The 20,138-nt window shown below is 42.3% G+C and overlaps 1 pseudogene; it reads left to right on the top strand.

Moving 5' to 3' along the window:
* The first annotated feature begins 5,706 nt into the window (after positions 1–5,706).
* LOC142451715 (ADP/ATP translocase 2 pseudogene) lies at positions 5,707–6,615 on the top strand (annotated as a pseudogene).
* Positions 6,616–20,138: the final 13,523 nt, after the last annotated feature.

Below are 20,138 nucleotides of genomic sequence, written 5' to 3'. Positions count from 1 at the left end.
AGCCCTCGATGTTGCCGTTTGTTCATCCGTAAAGTGGGGGCATAATAGTACTTCGCGCTTAAGGCTAGTGCAAAATGATGTCTCTTTTTCAGGAAAATGTCATTGCTTCTGTCCGTACTGTCGCATTTCTCATTCTTCAGGAACTTGATTCTGAGTTCACAGCAGCACGACGTTAAGTAGGCTACAGTGTACAGGTGTACAGTCCCATCGCTGCTTAACACTTCTCAAATGTTCCGCTTTTGTCCCATCTTTCTCTAGGTCAGCTGTCTTTTTTTTTTTTCTGTATCATGGAAACTCATCAAGAGTTTTAACCTCCAGAGTCTTCCATTATGAAATGCCATAAAAAGATGAATGATGCAAACTTCCCAACACTGTAATTAGCTGACAGTTAAAATGATTTATTCAGTAGAAGCATTGGGTGTGCAAATATCTTAAAGGCTTCTTGTCCTTGATTCCAGGAACTAGAATTACTAAAGCTGGCAAGGCAACCTAGTTGTTATTATCTCTCTTTCCCAGCTGGTGAAAATCGACACCAATCAACGTTGCTGTGAGGAGGCATAGGAGGAGGAGACCGGGTCACCTGAGAGAGAGAAGGAGGAGCCAGAACCTTGGTGGAGTCCTCAGTAAGCTTTGGGCTGTGATGTACAAGGTCAGCAGTTCCAAACCACCAGAGGAAGATGAGGCTTTCTACTCCTGTAAAGAGTTACAATCTTGGCAACGTACAGAGACGCTATGAGTCCGCATGGTGATGGCAGTGGGGGTTACCCGCACTTCGTAGGCTGAAACATTAGGTTTTACATGAGCCCATTCTAGGAGCCATGGTGGCATTGCGTTACTAACCTCAAGGTTGGTAGTTTGAATCTATCAGCTATCTTTATCCCTGAGAGAAAGATGAGACTGCATAGGATCACTGTGAGTCAAAATCCACTCTATAACGTGTATGTGGTTGGGTTCTTTGGGGTTTTTTTTTTTTTTATCTGCTAGGCCTCAAAGTTTGTCATCTGGTGCATGTACCTTTATAAGGAATTGCAAATTAACTCTTCCCTATCTCAAAACCAGACTTTTTGAAGTCTAGTATTTCATGCTGCTGATAAAACAATGGCATAAGTAGTTTGAAATATGAAAATAAATCACTTGGCAAGTCATGGAAGCTTTTTCAAGTCCCAGTCACTTCTCCAAAAGTTACAGAGGACTTCAATCAGCAGTCAACCAGATATGGGATCTTCTAAATTTCCAAATGGCAGAAAGCCTAACTCCTGCAACCCTCATCAAACCCAGGATATTGTTTTGCACTTAGTAGGGTCTCAATAAATGTTTACTGAATTAATTTTCCATGTGGTTGAGCTTGTATCACTTAAAGGAGAACCGAGAAACCAAGGAGACACTCCAGAGTCCTCACTTAAGGGACAACATTGCCAAAATCAAGTCACTAATGAGTTAATGCGATTTGAGGTGGGCAACTCTGGCCACAGGCCTGGTTGGCAAGTTGAAGTTGAAATTTTAGATAGAACTTTTTTCATAAATTATATGAGTAATTGGGTTGCACTCAACCAAATAACACCATTTGTCCAATATTATAGTGTGTCTCTGTCTTGATACTAAAGTTCAAGACCCTAATCAGTGTTGAGGTAGTTAGTTTATTGTGCCAACCTGGCCGATGAGCACATGTGGAGTTAATTGAAGGTTGGAAGGATAAATGGCTCGGTGAGCCTCGCCTTTCTAAAGTTCTTGGGTCTCTTGCTTTCTGATGGTCGGACCAGGGTGCAGGTGCCTTAGCCAGTTCCTTGCTTTACCTGGCAAGGCTCACTTTCTGCAAGACATCCCTGAGGAGAAGCCACATGGACCTACCCTGATGCAGCCCAGGGTGCTGGAGCACCCTTGTGGAGACCCCTGCCAGCACTGAGATGCCTACACATTCACTAATTAGGCTTTCCTCCTACAGTCGGCATCACTGCGTCTGTTTTGTGAGATGTAGGAGGACTTTGTGGATTGGTGTTGGACATGTGGGTTAATGGGTTAATGTTGGACTTGTGGGCTTGGGCAGCACTGGGTTGGGATGTTTTCTTGATAGGCACTTAACCTTTATATAAAACTCTGACTTATACATGAGTTTCTGTGGATTTGTTTCTCCTCTAAAGTATCCAGACTAACTCAAGTATTAACAGCAAATCACTTCCGAATATAGTTTACAGTTCTTAGTTATTGTTTCAGAGGCTGTACATATTTTTAGTATTAAGCATCTTGGGGTCATGGTTAAGGATTTCATCCTTCCCGTCTTGTATGTTTACTACCTTCTTGTCGTTAGATGCTATCAAGTCGATTCCGACCCATAGTGATCCTATGCACAATGGGAAAAAACACTGCCCAGTCCAGCACAGGCCTCACAATTGTTCCTGTGCTTGAACCCATTGTTGCAGCCACTGTGTCAATCCATCTGGTTGAGGGGCTTTCTCGCTTTTACTGCCCCTCCACTTTACCAAGCATGACGTCCTTCTTTGGGGCTGGTTTCCTTGACAATATGTCTAAAGTGCATGAGACAAGTGTCTCCCTCCTTGCCTCTGAGGGGCACTCTGACTGTACTTCTTTGAAGACAGATTTGTTTGTCCTTTTAGCAGTCCGTGGCGCTTTAACTCTTCTCCAGCACCACAATGCACATGCATCAATTCTTCAGATTTCCTTACTCCGTGTCCGACCTTCGCAGCCTGCTTTGTAATCAGGGTTCATTCTGGATTACATGGTAGGTATGGGAAGTCCTGTATCCATGGAATATATTAAAATGATTTATTTCAAAGAGTATCAAGGAATTGGAGGTACAATGAACTTTCTCTAAGTCAGGATGGGCAGACATTTTCTTAGAGGGAAATAGAGTAAGCATGAAAGCCACTGGAGAAATATGTTTTAAAATATGAGTGACTGTTCCATTGTAAAGTATCCTTATGAAAATAGATTTGACTGCTTCCTCCCCCCCCCAACTACCATGATCCGAATTCTACCGTGCAAGTCTGGATAGAGCAGAGGGTATACACTGGTGCAGATAGGAGCTGGAGGCACAGGGAATCCAGGGTGGATGATCCCTTCAGGACCAGGGGTGTGAGGGGCGATGCTGGGAGAGTGGAGGGTGAGTGGGTTGGGAAGAGGGAACCAATTACAAGGATCTACATGTGACCTCCTCCCTGGGGGATGGACAACAGAAAAAGGGGTGAAGGGAGAGGCCAGATAGGGCAAGATATGACAAAATAATAATTTGTAAATTATCAAGGGCTCATGAGGGAGGGGGGAGCGGGAAGGGAGGGGAAAAAGAGGATACAAAGGGCTTAAGTGGAGAGCAAATGCTTTGAAAATCATGAGGGCAAAGAATGTATAGATGTGCTTTACACAATTGATGTATGTATGGATCGTGATAAGAGTTGTATGAGCCCCTAATAAAATGTTTTAAAAAAAATAGATTTGACTACGAGGACCATAGTTTATTGACTCCTGCTCTAGATAATCATACTTAGGTTATATCACTCCATGAATGTACTCATTCCAGCATGAAGTGCCAGATAAGAAAATACCCTTTAACAGAAGAAAATGTACACAGTTAATACCAATAAAGATCAAAAAGTGAAAAGAGGTAAAAACAAACAATTTGTGATACCAATTCAAATGATGTTTCACCACACCCCCCAAGTTTAAAACCATGTCTCGTGTATCACACTGCAACGAGAGAGACGGATTATTTGCCTTTTTCCTAAGTGATGTGCTGTGCTAATGAAAATCTGTAAACGATTGCCCAAAGTAAAAGTGCATGTTTTAATCCACCACGGGAAGCCATAATAACTAAGGCTAGCAATAACAATTTGTGGCGAGAACATAAAATCATAGAGAAAACATTTTTCCAAAGCCAACTACACATCCTTCACTATCATCTTCAAAATATGGATGGAAGGGTAAATCCTTAGGGTCTCCTCTAAAGCGAGACTTTGACATTAGAATCCACAGCTATTCTAACCATTTCATTTGTTAAAGAAGGGTCAACAGATAGCTCCCTAAAGGGAAATACTTGAGGGGGGGGAGGGTATGAAGTTCTTAAAAGACTTGCAGAGCACGTACTCATGCTCATCAACATATATTATTCACACTGTATACACTCATGGATAAGCCGAGTTTTTCAGCACATCTTTATGCTGAAAAGCCCCCCTTGGCTGACCCTCAAGTGAGGGTCCCATTTAACTGTTGTCCATTGCAGTGCGGGTGTTCTCCAGCCTCTCCGGCTCATCAGCGGGCGCCTGCAGCCTCTGTGGTCTGATGACTGCTATCACCGCTCCTCTTTTCTCCTGCACGCTGGCAGCCTCTGTGTTGTCCGTGCAGTACTGGGCAAGGACCTGCCCGCTTCTGTGTGCTGGTACCCTGGGTACACCACATCCTTGTCAGATGACTGTCAGATGTGGCCACTCTTCTTCTCCAGAGCTGTGACCAATGATGTAGCCTTTACAGTCTTACCCATACTTGGTCATACCCCCTTGCTCCACCCAAGCATTGCTGAATACAAGTACTGGTATACCTCTGGTCTTGGATATACAGTATGTTTATTTACAGTAATTAGTCTGCTATATTTTATTTTTATTTTCTTATTGACCCCTATCTGGACCCAGTGTTGACTATGCTTGTATAGAGAAGCCTGTGTTAGGTCTCATAATATACACACTGTGTCGTGTACCCACTGTTACTGCATGTGTTACTTTAGCACTTCCCATACATATGAGGTAATGCTGCGTCTGCAGTAACAGTGCGTACACAACACAGTATGTATATTATGTTCCCTAACACAGGCTGCTCTACGCAAACACAGTCATGTCATCACATTCTGGAATATTATCATACCAAACCCTGAATTACTGTCAGCTCCCTTGGTGATCGAGCATGTTTTGGGTCTTGTGGTGTCTTTTGAGTTCTATTTTTTTTTGGTGGGGGGGGGGTGCAGAATCTGTTTTCCATGGTGAAGTCTGTCTTGCTGCATTCTATTACCAATTGATTTTACTTGTTTATATGGATACCGGTAGTTGCCTGGACACTAGGGCTTATTTTTGGAATAGGGCTTAAGGTAGATTTTGAAAATTCAATTGCTGTGGTATGACATTCTTTTCATAGTTTTTTTTTTTCATCCTGTTAGAAATGGATCCCAATACTTCTAATCCTGGACCAAAACAAAAACACAGGTCATAAGAAGCTGGTTTCAAGCATAAGGTTGTGTCAAGAGCAGAAGAAAGCAATAACAGTATTGCAAGTAGGGAATTTTGTGTTGATGAAAAACAAGTGAGGGAGTGGTGGAAAATGAAAGCTGACTTGGAAAAGATTCCAAAGGCAAAGAAAGCTCAACATGGCTTAACGACTTCATATGGGGCTCTAGAGACTGAATTGCATAAATGGGTTATAGAGTGTCATCAAACTGGTTACTGCTTAACACACATGGGAATTCACTTACATGCCCTTCAAATGGCTAAAGACGACAAAAGCACCAGGCATTGAAAATTTTGTTGCATTGGCAGGATGGTGTACCCGCTTCATGAATAGGTTTGCCCTATGTTTGCCACAAAGAAGAAAGTTTTAACAGAAGTTGCCAAAAGACCTTGATGAAAAAGTGATGTCGGCCCCAGAGCCCCCGAGTCAAACCCGGTTACTGTTTCATCGAAACGGTCACCCGTCGCCTTGTTCTCTTCCAACATGACAGATGCCACTGTGTCCTTCACCAAGGACTTCTTGGCAGGTGAAGTGGCCGCAGCCATCTCCAAGACGGCAGTAGCGCCCATCAAACGGGTCAAGCTGCTGCAGCAGGTGCAGCACACCAGCAAGCAAATCACTGCAGAGAAGCAGCACAAGGGCATCACTGACTGCGTGGTTCATATTCCCAAGGCGCAAGGAGTCCTGAGCTTCTGGCGTGGTAACCTGGCCAATGTCATCCGATACTTCCCCGCCCAGGCTCTCAACTTTGCCTTCAAAGATAAATACGAGCAGATCTTCCTGGGTGATGTGGACAAGAGGACCCTTTCTGACGCTACTTTGCAGGGAACCTGGCATCAGGCCATGCCGCGGGGCCACATCTCTGTGCTTTGTGTACCCTCTTGATTTGTGTACCCTCTTGATTTTGGCCGTACCCGTCTAGCAGCTAATGTGGGCAAAGTTGGCGCCAACGGAGTTCAAAGGCTTCGGTGACTGCTTGGTTAAAATCACCAAGTCTGATGGGATTAGGGGCCTGTACCAGGGCTTCAACGTGTCTGTGCAGGAAATTATCATCTACCGGGCTGCCTACTTCGGCATCTATGACACCGCAAAGGGAATGCTTCCGGATCCCAAGAACACCCACATCTTCGTCAGCTGGATGATTGCACAGTCCGTCACAGCCGTGGCTGGGTGACTTCCTACCCATTGGACACCGTTCGTCGCCGAATGAGGATGCAGTCAGGGCGCAAAGGAACTGATATCATGTACACCAGCACGCTGGACTGCTGGAGGAAGATCGCTGGAGATGAAGGGAGCAAAGCGTTCTTCAAGGGCGCCTGGTCCAATGTGCTCAGAGGCATGGGTGGTGCCTTTGTGCTGGTCTTGTACGATGAAATCAAGAAGTACACATAAGTAATTGCCTAGTGGGTTTCCCCCGTGAGTGAGCATGTTGTATTATATAACATATCTCAAGCATTCTTGGCAGACGGTTGGCTATCTAGATCAATGGCAACTGCCTACTGGTTGAAAATGGGAAGCAATAATATTCATCTGACCAGTTTTCTCTTAAAGCCATTTCCATGATGATCATGATGATGATGGGACTCAATTCTATTTTTTATTTCAGTCACTCCTAATAAATATATAAATTTGAAGAAATAAAAAATATCTGAAACATACACACACATAAAAAGAAAAGGTGATGTCATTCTATTCATTCATCATAAAACAAAGAAAGATCCATAACTATGACCTGGGAGATATTGGGAATATGGATGAAATACCCATGACCTTTGATCTTCCAAGCAACAGAACTGTGGCAAGTTTGGGAGAGAAAACTATTTTACTCAGAACCACAGGAAGAGAAAAAAAACAACATTTCACAGTCATTCTGTCATGTTTGGCTTATGGAACTAAGCTGCGGCCTGTCATTATTTTTAAAAGAAAGACCTAGCCTAAAAAGGTCAAATTCCCACCACGACTTACAGTATGTGCACATATTAAAGGCTGGATGAATGTAGACAGAACATAAAAATGGCTGGAAGACATTTGGAACGGACGAGCAGGAACAACCTTAAAGAAAAAGCCATCGTTGCTAGTTGGGGATATGTTCAGAGCCCACACATCTGATGATGTAAAAAAAATTGGCAAAATCTTCTCAAGTTACTTTGGCCATTATTCCAGGTGGGTGTACATCTGTATTCCAGCCCCCGGATGTGTGTTTAAATAAACTTTTCAAAGCCTGTGTGTGAGAGATGTGGCACAAATAGATGTCATCTGGTCAAGCCCAACTGACAAAAGTTGGAAATCTGATGAAGCCTGACATAAAATGGATAGCAAAGTGGGTTTGTGATGCATGGGAAGAGATTCCAGAGGACATGGTGCAACATGCCTTCAAGACATGTGGCATTAGTCATGCTATGGATGGCAGTGAAGACAGCGCTTTGTATGAGACCGACAGCAGTGATGGTGGTGACTGCGAACTCAGTGATAATGACAATGTCTGTGCTGATCACCTCACACCAGCTAAACCTGAAGCTCTGTTCGGACCTACAGATGATGAGGAGGAATCCAGTTTTGAAAGATTTTTACTCTTGTGTTTTAGCTTGTTTGCTGTTTGAGCTAATGTTTTTGTACTTTTAAAGCTAATTTTGATACCACATTGCTTTTGTTGACCCTCTTTTCCACTTACAGAGCTAGTTTACTGTTTTTCTTTGAAATAAATATTCAGAAACATGTAGCTTACTGATGCCTCAATTAATGTAATTTTATTGGTATCTATTTTATTTTGAAATTTATCGGTAGCTGCTGCATTTCCCACCCTAGGATTATACTCAAGTCAACAAGTTTTCCCAGTTTTGGGGTAAAATTAGGTGCCTCGGCTGATATTGAGGTGAGCTTATACTCGAGTATATACGGCAGTTTAAAAAAACAAGCTAATCCGTGGATGTGTGGACGGAGTGTAAGTGAGAAAATAATGGATAATTAACAACCTTGTCTACGCTGCTCACAGGAAGGGGAAAAAGTTATCTTTTGGTTAAAAAGAGAAAGTATTAGCTGCAGAATTAAAAAGAAAAAAATCAATAGATGAGTCATGAACTGTGTAAATTCTATGCAAAATCATGAGTAGCCCCCTCATCGGAGGTTTGGTGATTTACTGATGAACTTCACTGGTTTCACTCTCCCAATCCTAAGAACGTGCGTGCCATAATATTGGAATCCTGATCTATCCTCGCCTCTACTCCAGCCGTTGGTGCAGATCGGCACCAGATACTAGGCGGGTTCTTAGTAAGTAACATTGTAGAACAAATGGGTGGTGGGGGGGGGGGGGAATGTAGAGAAGAAAGGAAAGGAGAGAGGGAATGAACAATGAAAGGAATGTGGAAATACGCTTTTGTTTGTTTTTTTCTTCTTGCCACGGCAGAAAATTCCTTTTCTCATATGTACAAGAGTCTGACGTGACAGAAAAGTAGTAACTGGGTTTCAACTTCAAAGGCTTCATTTCCTTATCTCTTCTGCAAGCTTTTGCTCAGAAGCCATCTTACTCCGATTACATCCCCAAATGATGGCCATGGTTTGCCATGAATCTATCATGATACCATACCATTTGCAACATGCCTCATTATGTTTGTCTAGCTCTAGGGCATGTAGTTGCCATCCTTCAGCGCAGCACCCCGCACCCCCTTTGATGGCATGCCACTTATTTGTTCTTTGTATAATTCTAATCGATCAGAGTAGGCTTGGACATTATTATAAGATGTTGAAAATGTGTTTGAAGTACAATTTGGGGGGCTATCTGTTTCCATGTTAAAAGTGATCAAGCTTTTATCAGTGTTTATACGATTGTTGAAAAAACTCTTTAACTCTTATGCAACATAAATCTCCATAAATTTCATGGCAAGTAATTTTCAAAGAAGCTCCTCACATATTCCACTGACCACCCCAGCCATGAACTATGCCTCCCAATACTCACGTCCTCCTCTTCGATCGGGGTGACCTTGTAGCTCAGTTTTCTTATCTCCTTTTTTATTCTGCTGTGGCAAACATGTAGGTAGCAAAACATTTGCCACCTCATCTGCTTTGATAAAACATGTACAATTTAGTGATATTGATTATATTCAGCATATTGTTCAGCCCTCACCACTATTTCCAAAATTGCTCACTGTCCTTACCAGAAGCTTTGCAGTCACTAAGCACTCGGTCCTCTTTTTTTCTCCACGACTCATTTTTACCAAAAGAAAACATTAGCGTGATGCAGAGGGTGTCCAAGGTGAGATCATAAGAAGCTCTGAAAGCTTTCCCCTCAGTGTATTTCCTCTCAGAACTCATCCACAATGGACAAAGACGCCCTGGCCACACAAGTTACAGCCATGTGTAGGTGCTTTGGTCTACAGTTTCACCTGAGCAATCGAGTAATAGCATCATCTGCTAGGAGTGTAAGTCAAATTTTCAAATGTCCCAAGTCCCAAGTATGCAACTCCATGAGAAATGCCCAGTGAGGTCTGCCCAGATGAGCCCAGGCAACCACAGGAACCATGAGAGCCAATAATAAATTATGTTGTAAGTCACTGGGTTTAGATAAGTCTGTTGTGTGTTTACAGATTACTGGAATAAACTGGTAAAAAAAATAAAGTGTCAAAGCTTTATTTAGTTCTCTTTCATCTGAGATGGTAATGAATAAATTTATCAGAGATTTTGTATTAAAAATACAATCTGCAAAGAATCCTAAATTATTCAGGGACATGTTTTCTCACTGCTAAATTGGTGATTTTGTCTGGCTCTAGCCTGTGAGGTGGGGTGATACTTCTTCTGGCTGTGTGACAACAACATGGTGACCTTAGCCTTTTGGGATCTACAAAGTAAACATATTTATAAATACACAGATATGAAATAAGTCCTCGTCCACATGTGTTGATGTTAGGCTCCATCTAATCTATCTGACTCATAGCAACTGTGTCCATTAGGTTTTGTGTCAATTTAACCTGGTCAGGATTCTCAGTTGTTTGAGAGTTAACACTTAGTAATCCTCCATGACCTGACCTAACACAATGTCATCACAGCCGATCCATTTTAAGAAACTTAGAATGAGATGTAACACCCTAACTCAGCTCACAGTCCTTATGCAAGCAATTGAAAGGAAGTTTCCTCAAGAGTGTAACCTGCTTCCAAAACAAGTGGAAGCTGTGGAAAAGCTTGCTTGCTTTTAACTGAGTCTGGATCCTACATCTGGCTCATTAAGCTCTGTTCTTTGCACTCGAATGAACTGTCTGCCATATTGCCTGTCGATCCTGGGGGTTGTCAGTTGCCAGCCAGCTGACCAGCCAACCTTAGACTCATTCACCTCTGCAGCCACAAACTTGACCTGCTGACTAAAACCATTCACTTCTGTAGTCACTATCCTGTGGTCTTCCTGCCAATCATGAATTCAATATCCCCCACAGCTATCAGATCAGAGGAATCTCCATCCTAGCATCTGACTTGGAACCTACCTGAAAAACCCACTTCTACAACTCTGTGAGCCATATTCTTGATCTCTCTCTATAGATAGATAGATAGATATGGATATGGATATAGATATAGATATAGATATAGATATAGATATAGATATAGATATAGATATAGATATAGATATAGATATAGATATAGATATAGATATAGATATAGATATAGATATAGATATAGATATAGATATAGATATAGATATAGATATAGATATAGATATAGATATAGATATAGATATAGATATAGATATAGATATAGATATAGATATAGATATAGATATAGATATAGATATAGATATAGATATACACACACAGAGCATCACTGGTTTTTCTTCTCTGATGCCCAAGTATGATGCCCTTCTCCAGGGACTAGTCACTCCTGATAATATATCCAAAGTACATGAGATCCAGTCTCATTAGCCTTACTACTAAGGAGAATTCTGGCTGTCCATATTCCAACACAGATATATTCCCTGTTTTCCCAGTCCATGGTGTATTCAATGGTCTTCACCAACCCCATAATTCAAATTATTCTTCTGCCTTCCCTATTCATTGTCCACATTCCACATGCATTGGCCACATACTTAGGCTAAAATGGAAAAGAAGTAGTGGTGGTCACAGAGAACCATACTAATTCAATGGAAAGGAGATAACAGAAGCACATACATGTTGTATTTACTCTGGGTCTTAACTGTCTGGTGCTGCTGTAACAGAAATATCACATGTGGATGGATTTACAAATAGAAATGTATTTCTTGAAATTTAGACATCTGAATGTCCCAAACAAAATAATAATATGAATTTTCACTGGGAAAATGAAAAAAAGAAGAGGAGAAGCCATCACAAGGTTGACCACAGATAATCTCAGAGGAGCCTTAGCAGAGGAGATGTGGTTTGATCTGGCCAGAGAGAATCAAATAGCAGTCAAATAAGGAGTAATTACCCGTTTTCTCTGGAGCATGGGTGGCTGGTGAAACTTAGTAACCTGAGAAAGGTCATTTGAGAGCATAACATAGAGAACTTCAAATGTCTGAATAAGCAGTTTTGATTTGATTGACTAGGCAGCCAAAGGCAAAAGAAAATGATTTTTACTCTCAGAAATAAATTGTTCCTCGACTTAAAATTTGGTAAAGATTTTCAGAAAATTTTATTTCAGTGCTGGACCTTGGTATCTGATACGTCATATTTACTTATGGAAATTCAGGTTCCCACTTATACAATCAGTGAATATTACATGGTGTAGCTAATGTGTGCCAGGCACTGTACTGGCAGCAGCTGGTTATTCAGTAGTGAACGGATAAGGTATTTGTACTCCCAGAGGGTATAAACCAGTGACTGCTTAGAGTCCATGCCACCAGGTTCCGATGCCTCATCAGCATGCAACTCTAGGTCCCAAGAGAGTGAGTGACATCTATTGAATGCTCATTATGGTCAAGGGAAAACAAGGTGCAAGGCGTTTACACTGAACAGACGTAACACTGACAGTTCAGACATCAAAATCTATGTGTCTCGATACAACGGAATCCTTGCCTATTTCTGAGTTTTCTGAATGTAGTTGTTACTTCACTAGGAAACCCAAACTAGGAAACCCACTGCCATCGAGTCCATTCCGACTCACAGGGCCCCCGTACAGGGTTTCTGAGACTGTAAGCAGTCACAGGAGCACACTGCCTCATCTTTCTCCCTCTGAGTAGCTGGTGGGTTTGAACAGCTAACCTGGAAGTTACAAACCAACACCTAACCCACAGCAACAAGCAGGGCTCCTACTTCACTACAAAGTCTCCTTTTTTAAAAAGAAACCTTAGCTGGATAAAGGATAAGGCATCCTATCTACAAGTTTTATCTACTTCACATTCAACACATCCATTTTAAACATGGAAAACTTGTCTTTCCTCTCATATCTGGGCCTAAACATGATCATGTTAAAATCAAAGCAGAGATCAAACTGTTAGTTAACTTGCTTGTAATGTACTTTAAAGTGGTCTTCCTTCTCCCCTCTCATCCTCTCCCCTTTTCTTGCAGCACACTTCGGTTGGATGGATGCACAGTGGTGAGCACACGTTAGTAGAACACACGCAGGTCCTTAAGTGAACTAGCCCCAGCTGTTCCTGGGCACGCCTCCTGCTTTCCTTCACCGAGCTCAGAAGGGTCCATTTTAAATGAAAGTCATTCTCTCCTTTAGCTCAGGAAATACAGCTCACTGTTGTTCTTGTTAGTCTGTTGAATCCAATTCTAACTCATTGGGACTTCAAGTGTGCAGCGTAGACCTGTTGCATAGGATGTCCAGAGGAAGCCTTTGTTTGAGGCGCTACACGACCCATCTGAAGCTGCCAAGGAGACCAGAAGACTGAAAGTGGGATTACAAGGAGCAGTGAAAAGGGGGAGTTTATTCATTCAATCAGCACTCATGCAACCCCTCTTGAGTGCCAGTCGAAGCGCTGACGGCACGGTGGGCTAAGTATTGAACTACTAACAGATAAGGCTAGTGGTTCCGAGAAAGACGTGGCATTCTGTTTCTAAAAGACTGCAGCTGTGGGAACGCTTTGGGGCAGTCCCACTCTGCCTACAGCTCGAGTCCCCATGAGTCAGAATCGACTGGCCAGCACAAAGCGACATGTGCTGAGGCATTCCGGTTACAGTGATGCACATATTTATTCCCCCACAGCACTTGCATTAATGTATCAAGGAGATAAAGTTGCCTGTGGTTAATGGGTTTCCCTCCCCTGCTGAGAATATATTTTATCCTATTAAGAGAGGCAGGCTGCTGATGGAAACTCCGGTTGGCTTAAAGGGGCAGGCACTGCAGCCCTGAAAGACCAGTCATGTTTGCCTAGAAGAGCTCATTAAACATGTTGCTTCTGGGGCCTCGCCTTCAGGGAGGTAACCAAAGGTTCCTGGGTGGTGTCAATGGTTAAACTTGACTGTTAACCAGAAAGTTGGCCATTTGAACCTACCCAGTAGCAGGCCTGGCAAACTACTTCCAAAAGGTCCCAGCCTTCAGTACTCTAGGAAGCACCGTTCTACTCTGAATCTATGAGGTCCTCCTCATAAGTCAAATTGACTTGAAGGCAACCATTATGTTGTTGTTGTTGTTGGGGGGGGGTGGCGGGAAGGGGAGGTGGGTGTCACATTTTATCAAGCACTCCAAGTGGTGGTTCTGATATGAAAGCTTTGTAACCAGTGTCTCAGTAGCCCAATTTCATTGTCAAGTAGTAGCAATAACTATTGTTGGTGTCCCGCCTTGGCACATTCAGATTTGATATGAACACTCCAATAGCAAGCGGACACGGCTAAAAGCCCATGGCAAGGGAGCGCGTGAAAACAGAAATGCGTCTCATAAGACACCGAGGTCAACTGGCCTAATCTAGTTCACAAAGGCGAGGCTCTACACAATACTTTGATGAGTACCTACTGGCATCTGCAAAACTCGTGATAGTCATTCAAGGGTCAGCTACTGATCTCTCCTCTCTCCCCATCTAGAGGAAAGAATAATGATGAAAATAAAAAATCGTATAGAAACAATTAGTCCAGCACACTCAAACATCAGTCTCCACAACCCTGAGACAGGAAAGCTAGACCGTGCCCAGCTGCCACTACCGATTACCCTGGAAAGGATCACAGTAGAAGACCCTCGATTGAGTAGGAGAGAAATTTGGGACAAAATAGAAAATAATAAAAGAGACAGATACATTCTGGTGGGACTCCCCTAAAGACTGTGGCCTTTGCCCTCTTCAGGTCTGGAAAGAAATTCACCCCCTATTAGACTAGTCAGTTATTTACCCAAGGACAAAATGCAGAGGGTTAGGGAAGAAAAATAAATGGGAGTAGGAAGGACAGGGAGGATATAGGATAAGGGATGGCGCATTGAAGGGACTGCAATGGATGAACTGAAACAAAATGTATCTGCTCTGTAAACCTTCACCTAAATCACAATTAGAAAAAGGAATCCAAATGATTGATAAATATCTGTTTATCTTCAATATACAAATAAATAAATAAAGTCCAATCAAATATAGTTTTTGCCTATCACGTTATTATTGTTGTGGTTAGGTGCTGTTGAGTTGGTTCCAACTCATAGCGACCCTATGTTGAACAGACCCTGACCCTGCCTGGTCCTGCAGCGTCCTCACTATCATTCCACTGCCGGAGCCCAGCGTTGCAGCCCCTGTGTCGGTCAGTGTCATTGAGTGCCTTCCTCCTTCTCGCTGCCCCTCTACTTTACCGAACATGATGTTCTCCTCCAGGGACTGGTCTCTCCTGACAAGATGCCCCAAGTATGTGAGATGACGTTTCACCAACCTACCCCCTAAGAAGCATGTTCCTTTGGCAGTCCATGGTAATTTCAATATTCTTTCCCAGCGCCTTAATTCAATGCATCGATTTTCCTTTGGTCTTCCTTATTTAATGTCCAACTTTCACATGCATATGAGACTGTTGAAAATTCCATGGTTTGGGTCAAGTGCACCTTAGTCCTCAAAGTAACTTCCTTGCTTTTTGACACTTTAAAGAAGCCTTGTGCACCTAATGCCATGCATCACGTTATCTCTTAATTGCTGCTTCCATGAGCATTGATTGTGGATCCAAGCAAGATGAAATGTTGACAACTTCAATTTTCTCCATTTATCATGATGTTAGCTATTAGTCCAGTTGCGAGGATTTTTTTTTTAAATATTGAGTTATAATACGAACTGAAGGCTGCAACCCTTGATCTTCCTCAGTAAGTACTTCAAGTCATCCTCACTTTCCGCAAACAAGGTTGGGCCATCTTCATGTTACATGTTGTTAATAAGCTGTCCTCCAATCCTGATGCTGCATTCTTCTTCATAGATAGTCCAGCTTCTCTAGCAATTTGCTCGACAAACAATGAATCATATAGTGAGAGGATCTAAACCTGTCACACACCGTTCCTGATTTTAAATCATGTACATGTACACATTCCACCTGAGCACAATTAAGTGTTCTGGAATTCCCATTCTTCTCAAGGTGATCCACAGGGTGCTGTGATCCATACAGTCCAATACTTCAGGTCTGGACTGCATAGTCAACGAAACACAAGTAAATACTTTCTGGTATTCTTTGCCTTCTTTCATGATCCATCTGACACCAGCATTGATAGCCCTTGCTTCAGGTCCTCGTCTGAATCCAGCCTGAACCTCTGGCAGCTCCCTGTCAATGTACTGCTACCACCACTGTTGGATGATCTTCAGCAAAATTTTACATGCATGTGATATTGATACTGTTCTATATTTTGTGAATTCTGTTGGGTCACTTTTCTTTGGAATGGGTACAAATATGAATCTCTTCCAGTCAGTTGTCCAAGTAGCTGTCTTCCAAATTCCCTGGCACAGAAGAATGAGTGCGTCCAGTGCTTCATTATCTTGTAAGGTTTCAGCTGATATTCCATTAATTCCTGGTGTCTTGTTTTTGGCTAATTCCTTCAGTGCCGCTTGGAATTTCTCCTTCAGTAACGTTGATTCTTGCTCATATGCTATTTCTTGAAATGGTTGGATATTGACTGTTTGGGGTACAGTGACTCTGAGTGTTCTTTCAATTTTCTTTTGATGTGTCTTGCATCATTCAGTATTTTACCTATGGAATCTTTCAATGTTGCAACTTGAGGCTTGAAATTTTTCTTGAGTTCTTCCAGTTTAAGATATGCTGAGTGTGTTAGGCCAGGGTGACCAGAGAAACAAATTCAGAGACACTCATATATGTATAAGAAAGAGCTTTATATCAAGAAAGAGATTTATGATTATATATCTAGAAAGCATCCCAGCTCAATCCAACTCAAGTCCCTAAGTCTCTCTTCAGACTCACCCAATCACATGCAATGATGCAGACTGCAGGAATATCAGAAGTCGGTGAATGCCAAGTCGGGAGGATCCGTGGCCAGTGGAAACATGACAGTCCCTGGCAGCTCTCAGGGGGGCAGCAAGTAGGATGGGGAAGGCAGAGAGAGCGGGAGGCTCCCCTGCCCTCCTTATGAGAGTCCATGCCCATGAGGAGGCACCACGAGGTTGTGACCTGATTGACAGGTTGGATGTCAGCCCTACACTTTTATGCATCTTCAAGTTGACATAAAATTATGGTTTTCTAACGCTAAGTCATTGAACATTTCATTATAATATTTGACCACTTCTCAAGCTGCCCTTTGAAGCTTTCTGCTCAGCCCTTTAACTTGTGCCTTAGCCACTCTACAATTAAAAGCCAGCGTCAGAGTCTTCTCTGACATCCACTTTGATCGTTTCTTTCTTCCTGGACGTTTTAAAGCCCCTTTGCTCTCTCCAGGGATGATGTTCATGATAGTCACCTCACAGCTCATCAGGACTTCTGTCAGTGTTGCATGTATCAATCTGTTCTTTAAAGGTCTTGAAATTCAGGTGGGATATACTCCACGCTGTATTTTGGCTCCTGTGAATCTGTTTTCATTTTTTTCAGCTTCAACCTGAACTTGCACATGAGCAATTGATGGCCTATCCCACAGTTGGCCACTGACCTGGTTTTAGAATATTGGGCTTTTCTAACATCGCTTCCCACAGATGTAATCCATTTGGTGTCTGTGTATAGTATTCCCTCAGGAGAAGTCCATGTGTATAGTTGCCATTTGTGTTGTTGAAAAGAAGTATTTGTTATGAACAAGTCGTTGGTCTTGCAAAATGCCATCATGTAATCTCCGGATTGGTTTCTAACACCAACGCTACTATTCCTTCCAACTAACTACTATTCCTTCCTCTTTGTTTCTAACCTTTGAACCTCAAACACCAATAATGATCAACTCATCTAGATTGTTTGTTTGATCGATTTCAGATGGAAGATATTGGTAGACTCCCTCAACATTTTCATCTCTAGCTGTAATGGTGGGTAGGGCCTGGCTTTCCTTACATGTGGCTGGACATGATCCTATAACAGACAGCACTGTACGTCAAGATAGATCTTGAAATGTCCTTTTTGATGCTGCATGCAGCACCCGTCCTCTCGATTGTGTCACTGCCAGCAAAGGAAACCATGATTTTCTGGTTTAGAGTGGCTATGACCAGTCCATTGTAGCCCACTAACATGTAGAATATCAATGTTTATGGGTTCCATTTCACTTCTGATGATGTCCAATTTTCTTGGATTCATACTTCCTGCATGCCAAGTGCCAATTATTGATTGACCTTCGCAGCTGTGTCTCCATAGTGTCATGCCCGTCAGCAAAGGAAGGTCCTGAGGCCTTTCTTCGGAAGGCTTTCCTCCATCCAGTCATGATGGCTGGTGACTTTGAGAAGGCAGCTCTTCCTCAGTCCTGGTTTGAGTGTCCTGTGACCCGAAGGGCTCACCCTCTGTCCCCATCTCTGACAACATTCTGCTTCGGTTCACTAGGTTTTCAGTAACTGACAATGCTTTGATGATATTCATAGAGGTTTCAGTGGCTAATTTCTCTGGAGTGGATAGCTTATTTCTTCTTTGTAATCTGTTTCTAGTCTGGAAGCTCTGCTGAAACCTGTTCACTTTGGGTGACCTTGCTGGTATTTGAAATACCAGCATGACAGGAGCACACAAGCCCCTGCATACCAGTATGACAGGAGCACACAAGCTCCTGCAGTCCTACAAACTTACTGAGAGGTGGGCACCTATAATAATGGAAAGAATTTTAAAAATCAGATACATCAATAATATGATGATATAACTGCTCCCATTCATTGCTGGCCGGGGTATAAGTTGATAGAAACTAACCAAAGGGTATTTCAGTGATAAATACTAATTTGTATAATGTATACATACTTTTATTCAATGATTTAATTTCTAGGCGTATTCCATAAGGAACTAATAAAATAAACTTACAAAGATCTATGCATATGGCTGTTTATCGCAGCATTGCTTATAATAAGATAGAATGCTGGAAGTTGACAACCTACAGGTCTTTCAATAAAGAATTGATCAGAGCAGAATAATTAATGGAATGCTATACACCATTTAAGAATTTTGTCCTTCGATACTTATCAACAATGCACATATACCTTTAGCTGACTTCTTAAACGCTACAGCTACGGGCTATAATCTTATTTCAGAATAAAAGATATGTGTGATCCATAGACAAAATGGAGAAAATGTTATTGCAAATATCAACAGTGAGCATTTCTAGGGGAAATATTACTGGTGATTCAAAAAATAATATCCTTATCATTTCTTTTTTAAATATGAATTCCATTTTATTGTTGTAAAATGTTTCTCACGTTCAAAAAATCACTTTATTGGGAGCTTGTACAACTCTTATCACACAATCCATACATCCATCTATTGTGTCAAGCACATTTATACATTTGTTGCCATTATCATTCTCAAAATATTTTCTTTTTACTTGAGCCCTTGCTATCATTTTTCCCTCCCTCCTCACTCACCCCTCTCTCATGAACCCTTGATAATTTATAAATTATTATTTTGTCATGTCTTACACTGTCAGTTGTCTCCCTTCACCCCCTTTTCTGTTATCTGTCCCCCAGGGAGTGGGTTAGCTGTAGATCTTTGTGATTGGTTACCCCCTTTCTCCCTCACCTTCCTCTTCCCCTCTGGTATCTCTACTCTCATTATTGGTCCTGAGGAGTTTATCTGTCCTGGATTCCCTGTGTTTCCAGCTCTGATCTGTACCAGTGTACATCCTCTGGTCTCACCAGGTTTGTAAGGTAGAATTGGGATCATGATAGTGGTGGGGGAGGAAGCATTTAGGAACTAGAGGAAAATTGTATGTTTCATCATTACTACACTGCACCCTGACTGGCTCATCTCCTCCCTCCTCTGTAAGGGGATGTCCAGTTGCCTACAGATAGGCTTTCAGTCCACTCTGCACTCACGCTCATTCACAATGATATAATTTTTTGTTCTTTGATGCCTGATACCTGATTCTATCTACACCGCGTGATAACACAGGCAGGTGTGCTTCTTCCATGTGGGCTTTGTTGCTTCTCAGTTAGATGGCTGCTTGTTTATCTTCAAGCCTGTAAGACTCCAGATGCTATATCTTTTGATAGCCGGGCATCATCAGCTTTCTTCACCATATTTGCTTATGTACCCACTTTGTCTTCAGCAATCATGTCGGGAAAGTGAGCATCAAGGAATGCTAGTTTCCTTATCATTTCTATCCTGAGCATGTATTACTTAAAAAAAATCTCCCTTTCTCTGAACCTCCCCCCCCCACCCCTTTTTACCCCCAACATAGACCAGGAGCTTGTGGCACTTATTTGCATGAGAATTTGCATCAAAGGAACCATCTGTGAGGCTCTCCTGGCACTCCAGAACAAGGGTATGGGATTGGGGGGGCTAGGGGAGACTGAAAAGAGGAGGGGGAGAGCCTGAATAGAACCTACAGCTTCTACTACAGGTTCCCAAACTAGAGCCGAACCTTACAGTTAAACAGACTGCAAGAACAACTTGAGGGATCTTTTCCTAGGGCCACTG

This window comes from Tenrec ecaudatus, chromosome 6 (assembly GCF_050624435.1).
Source record: "Tenrec ecaudatus isolate mTenEca1 chromosome 6, mTenEca1.hap1, whole genome shotgun sequence".
Taxonomy (NCBI): domain Eukaryota; kingdom Metazoa; phylum Chordata; class Mammalia; order Afrosoricida; family Tenrecidae; genus Tenrec; species Tenrec ecaudatus.
The sequence above is the reverse complement of the archived record's forward strand: the minus strand, read 5'-3'. Positions and strand labels throughout refer to the sequence as shown.